This window comes from Mus caroli, unplaced genomic scaffold (genome assembly GCF_978045245.1).
Source record: "Mus caroli unplaced genomic scaffold, Mus_caroli_1 scaffold_477, whole genome shotgun sequence".
NCBI classification, from domain to species: domain Eukaryota; kingdom Metazoa; phylum Chordata; class Mammalia; order Rodentia; family Muridae; genus Mus; species Mus caroli.
In genome coordinates, this window is record NW_028227732.1 from 41,567 (window position 1) to 53,484 (window position 11,918).

At 40.0% G+C, this 11,918-nt stretch overlaps 1 pseudogene; it reads left to right on the forward strand.

The window, feature by feature from the left end:
* The first annotated feature begins 2,574 nt into the window (after positions 1–2,574).
* Positions 2,575–3,992, forward strand: LOC146999622 (MARCKS-related protein pseudogene; annotated as a pseudogene).
* The last annotated feature ends 7,926 nt before the right edge of the window (positions 3,993–11,918 follow it).

Consider the following 11,918-nt stretch of genomic DNA (forward strand, 5'->3'; position numbering starts at 1 on the left):
AAACTTGAAAAACGTCATAAATGAGAAAATCACACTGCAGGACCCAGAATATGCCGAGAAACACTGAAAAAAAGTGAAAATTAAAAATTCACACTGTCGGACCCAGAATATGGCGATAAACCATGAAAAAAGTGGAAAATTAAAAATTCACACTGTATTAACCAGAATATGGGAAGAAATACATAAAAACATAGAAAATTAAAATTCATAGAAAAGGACCTGGAATATGGCAAGAAAACCTGAAAAACGTGGAAATGAGAAAATCACACTGTAGGACCCCAGAATATGATGAAAAACCATGAAAAACGAGGAAAATTAAAAATTCACACTGAAGGACCCGGAATATTGGGAGAAAACCTAAAAAAACGAGGAAAATTTAAATCTCACACAGAAGGACCCAGAATATGGCGAGAAAACCTGAAAAAAGTAGAAAATTAAAAATTCACAATGAAGGACCCCGAATATGGGGAGAAAACCTGAAAAAGGTTGAAAATGAGAATAATCGCACTGTAGGACCCAGAACTGGGAAAAAACTTGAAAAACGTCATAAATGAGAAAATCACACTGTAGGACCCAGAATATGGCGAGAAACCCTGAAAAACGTGGAAAATTAAAATACACGCTGTAGGACCCAGAATATGGCGAGAAACCCTGAAAAAAGTTTAAATTAAAAATTCACACTGTATTAACCAGAATATGGCAAGAAATATTTAAAAAAAAGTGGAAAATTAAAAATTCAAAGAAAAGGACCTGGAATATGGCAAGAAAACCTGAAAAATGTGGAAATGAGAAAATCACACTGTAGGACCCCAGAATATGATGAAAAACATGAAAAACATGGAAAATTAAAAATGCACACTGAAGGAGCCAGAATATGGCGAGAAAACCTAAAAAACGAGGAAAATTAAAAACTCACACTGAAGGACCCAGAATATGGCGAGAAAACCTGAAAAAAGTAGAAAATTAAAAATTCACACTGAAGGACCCCGAATATGTGGAGAAAACCTGAAAAAGGTTGAAAATGAGAATAATCACACTGTAGGACCCAGAATTGGGAAAAAACTTGAAAAACGTCATAAATGAGAAAATCACACTGGAGAAACCAGAATATGCCTAGAAACACTGAAAAAAAGTGAAAATTAAAATTTACACCTTCTGACCCAGAATATTGCGATAAACCATGAAAAAAGTGGAAAATTAAAAATTCACACTGTATTAACCAGAATATGGCCAGAAATACCAAAAAAACATAGAAAATTAAAAATTCAGAGAAAAGGACCTGGAATATGGCAAGAAAACCTGATAAACATGGAAATGAGAAAATCACACTGTAAGACCACAGAATATGATGAAAAAAACTGAAAAACGTGGAAAATTAAAAATTCACACTGAAGGACCCAGAATATGGCGAGAAAACCTAAAAACGAGGAAAATTAAAATCTCACACTGTAGGACCCAGAATATGGCGAGAAACCCTGAAAAACGTGGAAAATTAAAATACACGCTGTAGGACCCAGAATATCGCGAGAAACCCTGAAAAAAGTAGAAAATTAAAAACTCACACGGAAGGACACCAAATATTTTGAGAAAACCTGAAAAAGGTGGAAAATGAGCAAATCACACTGTAGGACCCAGAAATACAAGAAAACTTGAAAAATGACGAAAATGAGAATTTTACACTGCAGGACCCAGAATATGCTGAGAAACCCTTAAAAAAGTGAAAATTAAAAATTCAAACTGTCGGACCCAGAATATGGCGATAAACCATGAAAAAATGGAAAAATAAAAATTCACACTGTATTAACCAGAATATGGTAAGAAATTCAAAAAAACATAGAAAATTAAAAATTCACAGAAAAGGCCTTGGAATATGGCAAGAAAACCTGAAAAACGTGGAAATGAGAAAATCACACTGTAGGACCCCAGAATATGATTGATAAAACCTGAAAAACAGGGAAAATTAAAAATTCACACTGAAGGACACCGAATATATGGTGAAAACCTGAAAAAGGTTGAAAATGAGAATAATCACACTGTAGGACCCAGAATTGGGAAAAAACTTGAAAAACCTCATTAATGAGAAAATCACACTGCAGGACCCAGATTATGCTGAGAAACACTGAAAAAAAGTAAAAATTAAAAATTCACACTGTCGGACCCCGAATATGGCTATAAACCATTTAAAAAGTGGAAAATTAAAAATTCACACTGTATTAACCAGAATATGGCAAGAAATTTAAAAAAACATAGAAAATTAAAAATTCACATAAAAGGACCTGGAATATGGCAAGAAAACCTGAAAAACGTGGAAATGAGAAAATCACACTGTAGGACCCCAGAATATGATGAAAAACCATGAAAAACGTGGAAAATTAAAAATTCACACTGTCCGACCCAGAATATGGCGATAAACCATGAAAAAAGTGGAAAATTAAAAATTCACACTCGATTCTGGCGCGGAGCGCAGCAGCAGTGGGCGCAGCTAGCGGGTCGGCTGCGGAGCGGGGGTGCAGCGCGCTTTGCCCCCCGTACTCCTCCCCCTCGGACGCGGCCCCACCCCTCTGCCCGCCGGGCGGTCCCAGCCGAACTATCCCCTGCGGCGCCAGCGCGGGGCGGCTCCGGGCGCCCCCAGCAGACCCCCATCATGGGCAGCCAGAGCTCTAAGGCTCCCCGGGGCGAGGTGACCGCCGAGGAGGCAGCGGGCGCTTCCCCCGCGAAGGCCAACGGACAGGAGAATGGCCACGTGAGAAGCAATGGAGACTTAACCCCCAAGGGTGAAGGGGAGTCACCACCCGTGAACGGAACAGATGAGGCAGCTGGGGCTACTGGTGATGCCATCGAGCCAGCGCCCCCTAGCCAGGAAGCTGAGGCCAAGGGGGAGGTCGCCCCCAAGGAGACCCCCAAGAAGAAGAAGAAATTCTCTTTCAAGAAGCCTTTCAAATTGAGTGGCCTGTCCTTCAAGAGAAATCGGAAGGAGGGTGGGGGTGATTCCTCAGCCTCCTCGCCAACAGAGGAAGAGCAGGAGCAGGGCGAGATGAGCGCCTGCAGCGACGAGGGCACTGCCCAAGAAGGGAAGGCCGCTGCCACCCCTGAGAGCCAAGAGCCCCAGGCCAAGGGAGCAGAGGCTAGTGCTGCCTCCAAGGAAGGAGACACAGAAGAGGAGGCAGGGCCCCAGGCTGCAGAGCCATCCACTCCCTCGGGCCCAGAGAGTGGCCCCACACCTGCCAGTGCTGAGCAGAATGAGTAGGGGTGGGGACAGGTGGGTGATCTCTAAGCTGCAAAAACTGTGCTGTCCTTGTGAGGTCACTGCCTGGACCTTGTGCCCTGGCTGCCTTCCTGTGCCCAGAAAGGAAGGGGCTTGTTGCCCCCTCCCAGCCACGCTCCCTTTTCGCCCTCCTGTGGATTCTCCCATCAGCCATTTGGTCTTACTCTTAAGGCCAGTTGAAGATGGTCCCTTACGGTTTCCCACGTTAGGTTAGTGATGTGAAATGCCCTGTCCCTACCTCCTTCCCGAGCCCCATCCCTGCAGAAGGCAATTGCTGGGTTTCCAATTCTTTTCCAAGTTCGTTTTGTTTATCCTGCTTCTCAACCCCCTGAGCCAGAAGTGGGGGCTTATACTCCCAAACCCTGAGTGTCCAGCCTTTCCCTGTTGAATTCTTAGTCTCTTGTGCTGTGCCTAGTGGCACCTGGGCTGGGGAGGACATTGCCCCGTCTGGGTTTTTATAAATGTCTTACTCAAGTTCAAACCTCCAGCTTGTGAAATGAACCATGTCTCTGAATTGATAAGCAAGTGTTAGGCTTCAGGAGGGAGGTCTGTAATGTGAAACAACTTCTTGTTGTCTTTTTTCCCCCCTCCCATTGTTGTAAATAACTTTTAATGGCCAAACCCCAGATTTGTACTTTTTTTTTTCTAACTGCTAAAACCATTCTTCCACCCGGATTTACTGTAACATTTGGAAAAGGAATAAATGTTGTCCCTTTAAAAAAAAAAATTCACACTCTATTAACCAGAATATGGTAAGAAATACAAAAAAAAAAAAAAAAAAAAAAAAAAAAAAAAAAAAAAAAAACGTGGAAAATTAAAAAGTCACTGAAAAGCACCCGGAATAAGGCAAAAAAAAAAAAAACCTGAAAAAGGTGGAAATGAGAAAATCACACTGTAGGACCCAGGAATATGATAAAAACCCTGAAAAACAGGGAAAATTAAAAATTCACACTGAAGGACCCGGAATATGGCGAAAAAACCTAAAAATGAGGAATATTAAAAACTCACACTGAAGGACCCAGAATATGGCGAGAAAACCTGAAAAAAGTAGAAAATTAAAAATTCACACTGAAGGACCCCGAATATGTGGAGAAAACCTGAAAAAGGTGGAAAATGAGAAAAATCACACTGTAGGACCCAGAATTACGAGAAAACTTGAAAAACTTCGAAAATGAGAAAATTACTCTACAGGACCCAGAATATGCTGAGAAACCCTGAAAAAACTGAAAATTAAAAATTCACACTGTCGGACCAAGAATATGGCGATAAACCATGAAAAAAAGAGGAAATTAAAAATTGACACAGTATTAACCAGAATATGGCAAGAAATAAAAAAAAAAAGTGGAAAATTAAAAATTCAAGAAAAGGACCTGGAATATGGCAAGAAACCTGAAAAACGTGGAAATGAAAAAATCACACTGTAGGACCCCAGAATATGATGAAAAAACCTGAAAAACGTGGAATATTAAAAACTCACACTGAAGGACCCAGAATATGGCGAGAAAACCTGAAAAAAGTAGAAAATTAAAAATTCACACTGAAGGACCCCGAATATGAGGAGAAAATCTGAAAAATGTTGAAAATGAGAATAATCACAGTGTAGGACCCAGAATTGGGAAAAATCTTGAAAAACGTCATAAATGAGAAAATCACACTGTAGGACCCAGAATATGGAGAGAAACCCTGAAAAACGTGGAAAATTAATATGCACGCTGTAGGACACACAATATGGCGAAAAACCCTGAAAAACGTGGAAAATTAATATGCACGCTGTAGGACCCACAATATGGCGAGAAACCCTGAAAAAAGTAGAAAATTAAAAACTCACATGGAAGGACCCCAAATATGGCCAGAAAACCTGAAAAAGCTGGAAAATGAGAAAATCACACTGTAGAACCCAGAATTACAAAAAAATTGAAAAACGTTGAAAATGAGAAAATTACACAGCAGGACCCACAATATGCGGAGAAACCCTGAAAAAAGTATAAATTAAATATTCAAACTGTCAGACACAGAATATGGCTATAAACCATGAAAAAAGTGGAAAATTAAAAAGTCACACTGTATTAACCAGAATATGGCAAGAAATAAAAAAAAAATTGGAAAATTAAAAATTCACAGAAAAGGACCTGGAATATGGCAAGAAAACCTGATAAACGTGTAAATGAGAAAATCACACTGTAGGACCCCAGAATATGATGAAAAAACCTGAAAACGTGGAAAATTAAAAATTCACACTGAAGGACCCGGAATATGGCGAGAAAACCTAAAAAACGAGGAAAATTAAAAACTCACACTGAAGGACCCAGAATATGGCGAGAAAACCTGAAAAACGTGGAAATGAGAAAATCACACTGTAGGACCCCAGAATATGATGAAAAACCATGAAAAACGTGGAAAATAAAAAATTAACACTGTCGGACCCAGAATATGGAGATAAACCATGAAAAAGTAGAAAATTAAAAACTCACACGGAAGGACCCCAAACATGGCAAGAAAACCTGAAAAAGGTGAAAAATGAGAATATTCACAATGTAGGACCCAGAATTACAAGAAAACTTGAAAAACTTCGAAAATTAGAAAATTACCCTGCAGGACCCAGAATATGCCGAGAAACCCTGAAAAAAGTGAAAATTAAATAGTCACACTGTTGGACTCAGAATATGGCGATAAACCATGAAAAATGTGGAAAATTAAAAATTCACACTGGGGGGCTGGTGAGATGGCTCAGTGGGTAAGAGCACCCGACTGCTCTTCCAAAGGTCCAGAGTTCAAATCCCAGCAACCACATGATGGCTAACAACCATCCGTAACGAGATCTGGCGCCCTATAATAAAGTGTCTGAAGACAGCTACAGTGTACTTACATATAATAAATAAATAAATCTTTAAAAAAAAATTCACAGTGTATTAACCAAAATATGGCAAGAAATACAAAAAAAACGTGGAAAATTAAAAATAAACAGAAAAGGACCTGGAATATGACAAGAAAATCTGAAAAAAGGTGGAAATGAGAAAATCACAATGTAGGACCCCAGAATATGATAAAAAACCTGAAAAACGTGGAAAATTAAAAATTCACACTTAAGGACCAGGAATATTGGGAGAAAACCTAAAAAACGAGGAAAATTAAAATCTCACACTGAAGGACACAGAATATGGCCAGAAAACCTGAAAAAAGTAGAAAATTAAAAATTAACACTGAAGGACCCCGAATATGGGGAGAGAACCTGAAAAAGGTTAAAAATGAGAATAATCATACTTTAGGATCCTGAATTGGGAAAAAACTTGAAAAACGTCATAAATGAGAAAATCACACTGTAGGACCCAGAATATTGCAAGAAACCCTGAAAAACGTGGAAAATTAAAATACACGCTGTAGGACCCAGAATATGGCGAGAAACCCTGAAAAAAGTAGAAAATTAAAAATTCACACTGAAGGACCCCGAATATGTGTAGAAAACCTGAAAAAGTTGGAAAATGAGAATAATCACACTGTAGGACCCAGAATTGGGAAAAAACTTGAAAAAAGTCATAAATGTGAAAATCACACTGCAGGACCCAGAATATGCCGAGAAACACTGAAAAAAAGTGAAAATTAAAAATTCACACTGTCTGACCCAGAATATGGCGATAAACCATGAAAAAAGTGGAAAATTAAAAAGTCACACTGTATTAACCAGAATATGGCAAGAAATACAAAAAAAAAAAGTGGAAAATTAAAAATTCACATAAAAGGACCTGGAATATGGCAAGAAAACCAGAAAAACGTGGAAATGAGAAAATCACACTGTAGGACCCCAGAATATGACGAAAAAACCTGAAAACGTGGAAAATTAAAAATTCACACTGAAGGACCCGGAATATGGCGAGAAAACCTGAAAAATGTGGAAAATTTTTCCACTTTTTTCATGGTTTCTCGCCATATTCGGGGTCCTTCAGTGTGAGTTTTTAATTTTCTACTTTTTTAGGGTTTGTTGCCATATTCTGGGTCCTACAGCGTGTATTTTTAATTTTCCACGTTTTTCAGGGTTTCTAGGAATATCCTGGGTCCTGCAGTGTGTCCTATAGACAGAGAATATAGGAGAAAACATGAAAACAGAGGAAAATTAAAAATTCACACTGTATTACCCAGAATATGGCGAGAAAACCTGAAAAAAGTAGAAAATTATAAACTCGCACTGAAGGACCCCAAATATGGCAAGAAACCTGAAAAAGGTGGAAAATGAGAAATTCACACTGTAGGAACCAGAATTAGAAAAAAACTTGAAAAACGTGGAAAATGAGAAAATCACCCTGCAGGACACAAAATATGCCGGGAAACCCTGAAAAACATGAAAATTAAAAATTCACACTGTGTAACACAGAATATGGCAAGAAACCATGAAAAATTGGGAAATTAAAAATTCACCCTGTATTACCCAGAATATTCTGAGAAATATTGAAAAACGAGGAAAATTAAAAATTCACACTGAAGGACCCAGAATATGACCAAAAAACCAGAAAAACTTGGAAAACAAAATATTCACACTGAAGGACCCGGAATATGGCAAGAAAAACTGAAAATGTGGAATATTAAAAATACACCAGAAATATGGCAATAAAACCTGAAAAACTTGGAAATGAGAAAATCACACTGTAGGATCCAGAATATGACGAAAAAACTGAAAAACGTGGAAAATTAAAAACTCACACTGAAGGACCCAGAATATCACTAGAAAACCTGAAAAAGGTGGAAAATGAGAACGTCACACTGTAGGACCCAGAATTGTGAAAAAAGTTGAAAAATGTCGAAAATGAGAAAATCACACTGTAGGACCCAGAATATGACGAAAAAACCTGAAAAATGTGGAAAATTAAAAAAAAAACACGATGTAAGACACAGAATATGTCAAGAAACCCTGAAAAATTAGAAAATTAAAAACTCACACTGAAGGACCCGAAAATGGTGAGAAAACCTGAAAAAAGTAGAAAATTAAAAATTCATACTGAAGGACCCGCATATGGCAAGAACACCTGAAAAAGTTGGAAAATGATAATAATCACACTGTAGTACCCAGAATTGCGAAAAAACTTGAAAATCGTCGAAAATGAGAAAATCAAACTGTAGGACCCAGCATATGCCTAGAAACCCGGAAAACTTGGAAAATTAAAAATACACGCTGTAGGACCGAGAATATAGCCAGAAACCTTGAAAAAAGTAGAAAATTAGAAATCAGGGCCTTCTCTGCATCCCACAGGTACAGTCCCAGGACTGAATGCCACCTTGGAAGCCTGGCCACCATTCAGGACCTTGAAGATTTCGCCGGGAGCATCGAAGTGTAGACACCAGAGCACCAGAGGTATCAGGGTTCGAATCAAGCCTCCCACCCCAGAGAGATGCCCGAAGCGACTCCTTAGAGGAGTCCCTCTCTTCTTTCATGGTATCTGGCAGTTTACCCAGTGATGAAAATTCGGCAGAATCTGAGGCTTGTTTGGTTAAGTCCACACTGTGCCTTCCAGCTCACAGAACCCTAGAAGGACTCATTCCTCCTACTCGCATCTATTCATTCTCTGCACAGGAATCCACCTTGTGATTTCAAAACACTGAGCTGGGAGACCCAGGCTCAGTCAGGACTCTACAGAGGCCAGAGGGCTGACTGTGGTTCTTGGAGTATGTTTCCTATCCGAAGTGCAAGGACTTCTAAAATGTAAAAATCCTTTGCCTTTTTATGAAGATTATGGAAAAAAGGGAAATTCCAAGGCAGATTCGCAAAGCTGAGACCCTTGCCAGGTTTGGCAGCACCTCTCCTTTCTTAGATCTGCGCACCAGGGGACCTGAAAAATGCTAGTCCAGCAAATCTGAAGAGGTCACAGGCTCTTGACTACATTTTGGGTCCTGTAGGTTGGACCCAAGCAAACCAGTGATGATTAAAGGCTAGTGATCTGGAAACAGATTTGCACTTAAAGGCTACTGGCAAATTTCAAAGCGGTTTTTATTTGCCAGCCACATTTCTTGCAGCTAGTCTCACAATCCTGTTTTAGCTATTTGTGTTTCTTCTCATGTAGCTCAGGGTATGTCAAATACACTAAAGACTTGACTAGAAGCTGGTGCATCTCAGAGGCCTGCTCCAGTTCTCCCTGATTTGCCAGAGCAGCTGGATTGATTTTTTTTAATTCCAACATTTTCCAATATTTGTATCCTTCAGGCTAATTTGAATAATGCCAGCAATTCTTGGTGGACATTTTGAGTTATGAGCTGATGCTGTAGCTCATCTAATTGCTTGCCTAAGCCTGGGTTCCAACCTGAACACCAGATTAATACACATGCCTATCTTTCCAGCACACAAGAAGTGAAGGCATGAAGATTAGAAATGCAGCTATCCTTGACTTTGTCAGGAGCAGCCTAAGGTAAAGGAACAAGACTCTGCCTAAAACAGAAAACAAGGTCCAAAGAAACCAACCAAATATACCACTTTGGGTACTTACGAATTTCCATTTTCATTTGTTTAGTCATACCTTCTAAGGAGCCAAGGTTGACTTTTAATCCTCAGGGTTTGATTGGCAAAAGAAGAGGACTGGTCCAAGATTTGAACCTAGGAAGATCCTCTCAAACCCTAAGGGAGAATCCTCTAGGGGTAGGACCAACAAGCCTTAAAGAGAAGCTCCAGCTAGTCTTTCTAAGAGGGATATCTTGGAATCCTCTGGTTGAATTCAGTAAACACCAAAAGAATTGTGTTTCAGATCTACCTGAAAAGGGTAATCCAAGACTACCCAGTGCCCCAATTGCTCAAGAAGGTCAAAACTATTGTAGAGTCTGTAACACTTGCACCCACTTCAATTTAGTACACCCAGTGCTGCTTCAAGCAGAGCAAAAGACCCACCAAATGCTCCCTACCTCCAGTTCTAATGTCAGAGATACAGAAAGCAGAACCCCATCCATGGGACACTTTTGGGAAGTGCCAGCATTGTCTCCAGTCGAGACACAACTAAAATAACATCTCATCCAACTTTGGGCTCAAACCAATGACCCTGAGATTAATAATCTCGTGCTCTAACGACTGTGCTAGATGGGGAAATGTTCTTTAGCTTAGAAGTTTACTAATTGTGACCACCACTGGGTAAGCATCCCCAGAGCAAATCCTTGGTGAGCACCTGCTCCGTTGGCATATCATAGAAATACAATGCAGACAGGCAAAGCCATGGTGGCACTGGAGGAGCATGGTTAAACCTGTTTCCATCGCTGTAGCAGATCTTTGCACATCTGATCAGTATTTGCTTACTAAACTGTATATTGGCCTCAACTGACTTCTGTGTTGTCCTCTGTTTCTCCCAAACTGAACGTAATCTAAATGTAAGAAATGTCTCCTGTGAGTCTGGCACCCTGATTTTGTTGTTAACAGACATAGCCTGTCACGTCTGAGACTAGGTGGCACAGGATCTGGGAGCTGACTTAGGGTGGCCATAGGGGCCAACAGGTCAGTCAAGGGAATCCAACTAGAGCTCAAATGACTAACCTAGATGTCAGTAGGGTTAAGTTGGGGATCCTAGTGAGGGTCCAACCAATCCAGGGGTACGGATCTGAGCCAATGGAGGCTCAGGCAATATCCTATCCACACCCACCCTCAGGGCTTCTCCTAGGTCCTTTTCTGTCAGAGTGCCAGGAATCTGGTTCTTACCTATGCCTCTGGAATGGGACCTATCACACTGCACACAGAATACCAGATGCTTCCATTGAAGCATCAAGAACACAGAGCAATGGCTGTCTGTCTTCAGGTGTATCCTATCCTCTAGTCCTATTTCCAAATTAAGTGCTTGGCTGAGCTGCCTCATTATGTAATTGCAACCCTTCCTAATCGTGGAAGGAAGAGGCACAAAAGAACCAGCATAGGAAGGAACCAATCATCACCTCCCTGCAACCCCAACTTAAAGGGGTTCACGTGTGACTTTCCCAAGGTTTGAACAATCTCCACCGCCAGGCCACACTGTAACCTTTTGTAGTTTTAAATGTTCTTTTACTGTATGCTTTTATATGAAGAAAGACTTGGTTTCTCTTTTCCATTTCTAAGATTACCAGACCTTTTCCTGTTTAGAGAATATGCTCATGACTATCCTTTAGATACAGTCAATATAACTGTTGCTCATAGAACTTACTTGTTTTCTTGATATTTTTAAGGGTAAATGGCTGAGATTTTTTAAAAAATATTTTGCAGTTATTTATTTGTGTGAGTGATGAAGCTCTGATTTTTCAAACCTGTCAAGAGGTACGATGACCTCCCCCCTCTCTCTCTCAAAAGCCCTCTTTCCTCTCTCTCAATGATGTATTTTAATTTTAGTGTAAGGGTGTTTTACATGTGTATACAGTGCCCACAGTAGCCAGAACAGAGTATCAGATCCCCTGGAACTGGAGATGGGCCACCATATAGTTGTTGGTAGTTGATCCCATTTTCTCTGGAAGAGGAGACAATGCTGTTAATTGTTGAGCCCTTTCAGTGGCCCCACCCATCTTTAAATTTTTAGAAGTATATGTGAGGCTGTGTTTATGTACATCATATGCAGACCATAAGAGGGATTTAGATTCTCCAGAATCTGACACCCTCTTCTGGAGTGTCTGAAGACAGGTAGACAGGTACAGTGTACTTATATCTAATAAATACATGAATAAATAAATAAAC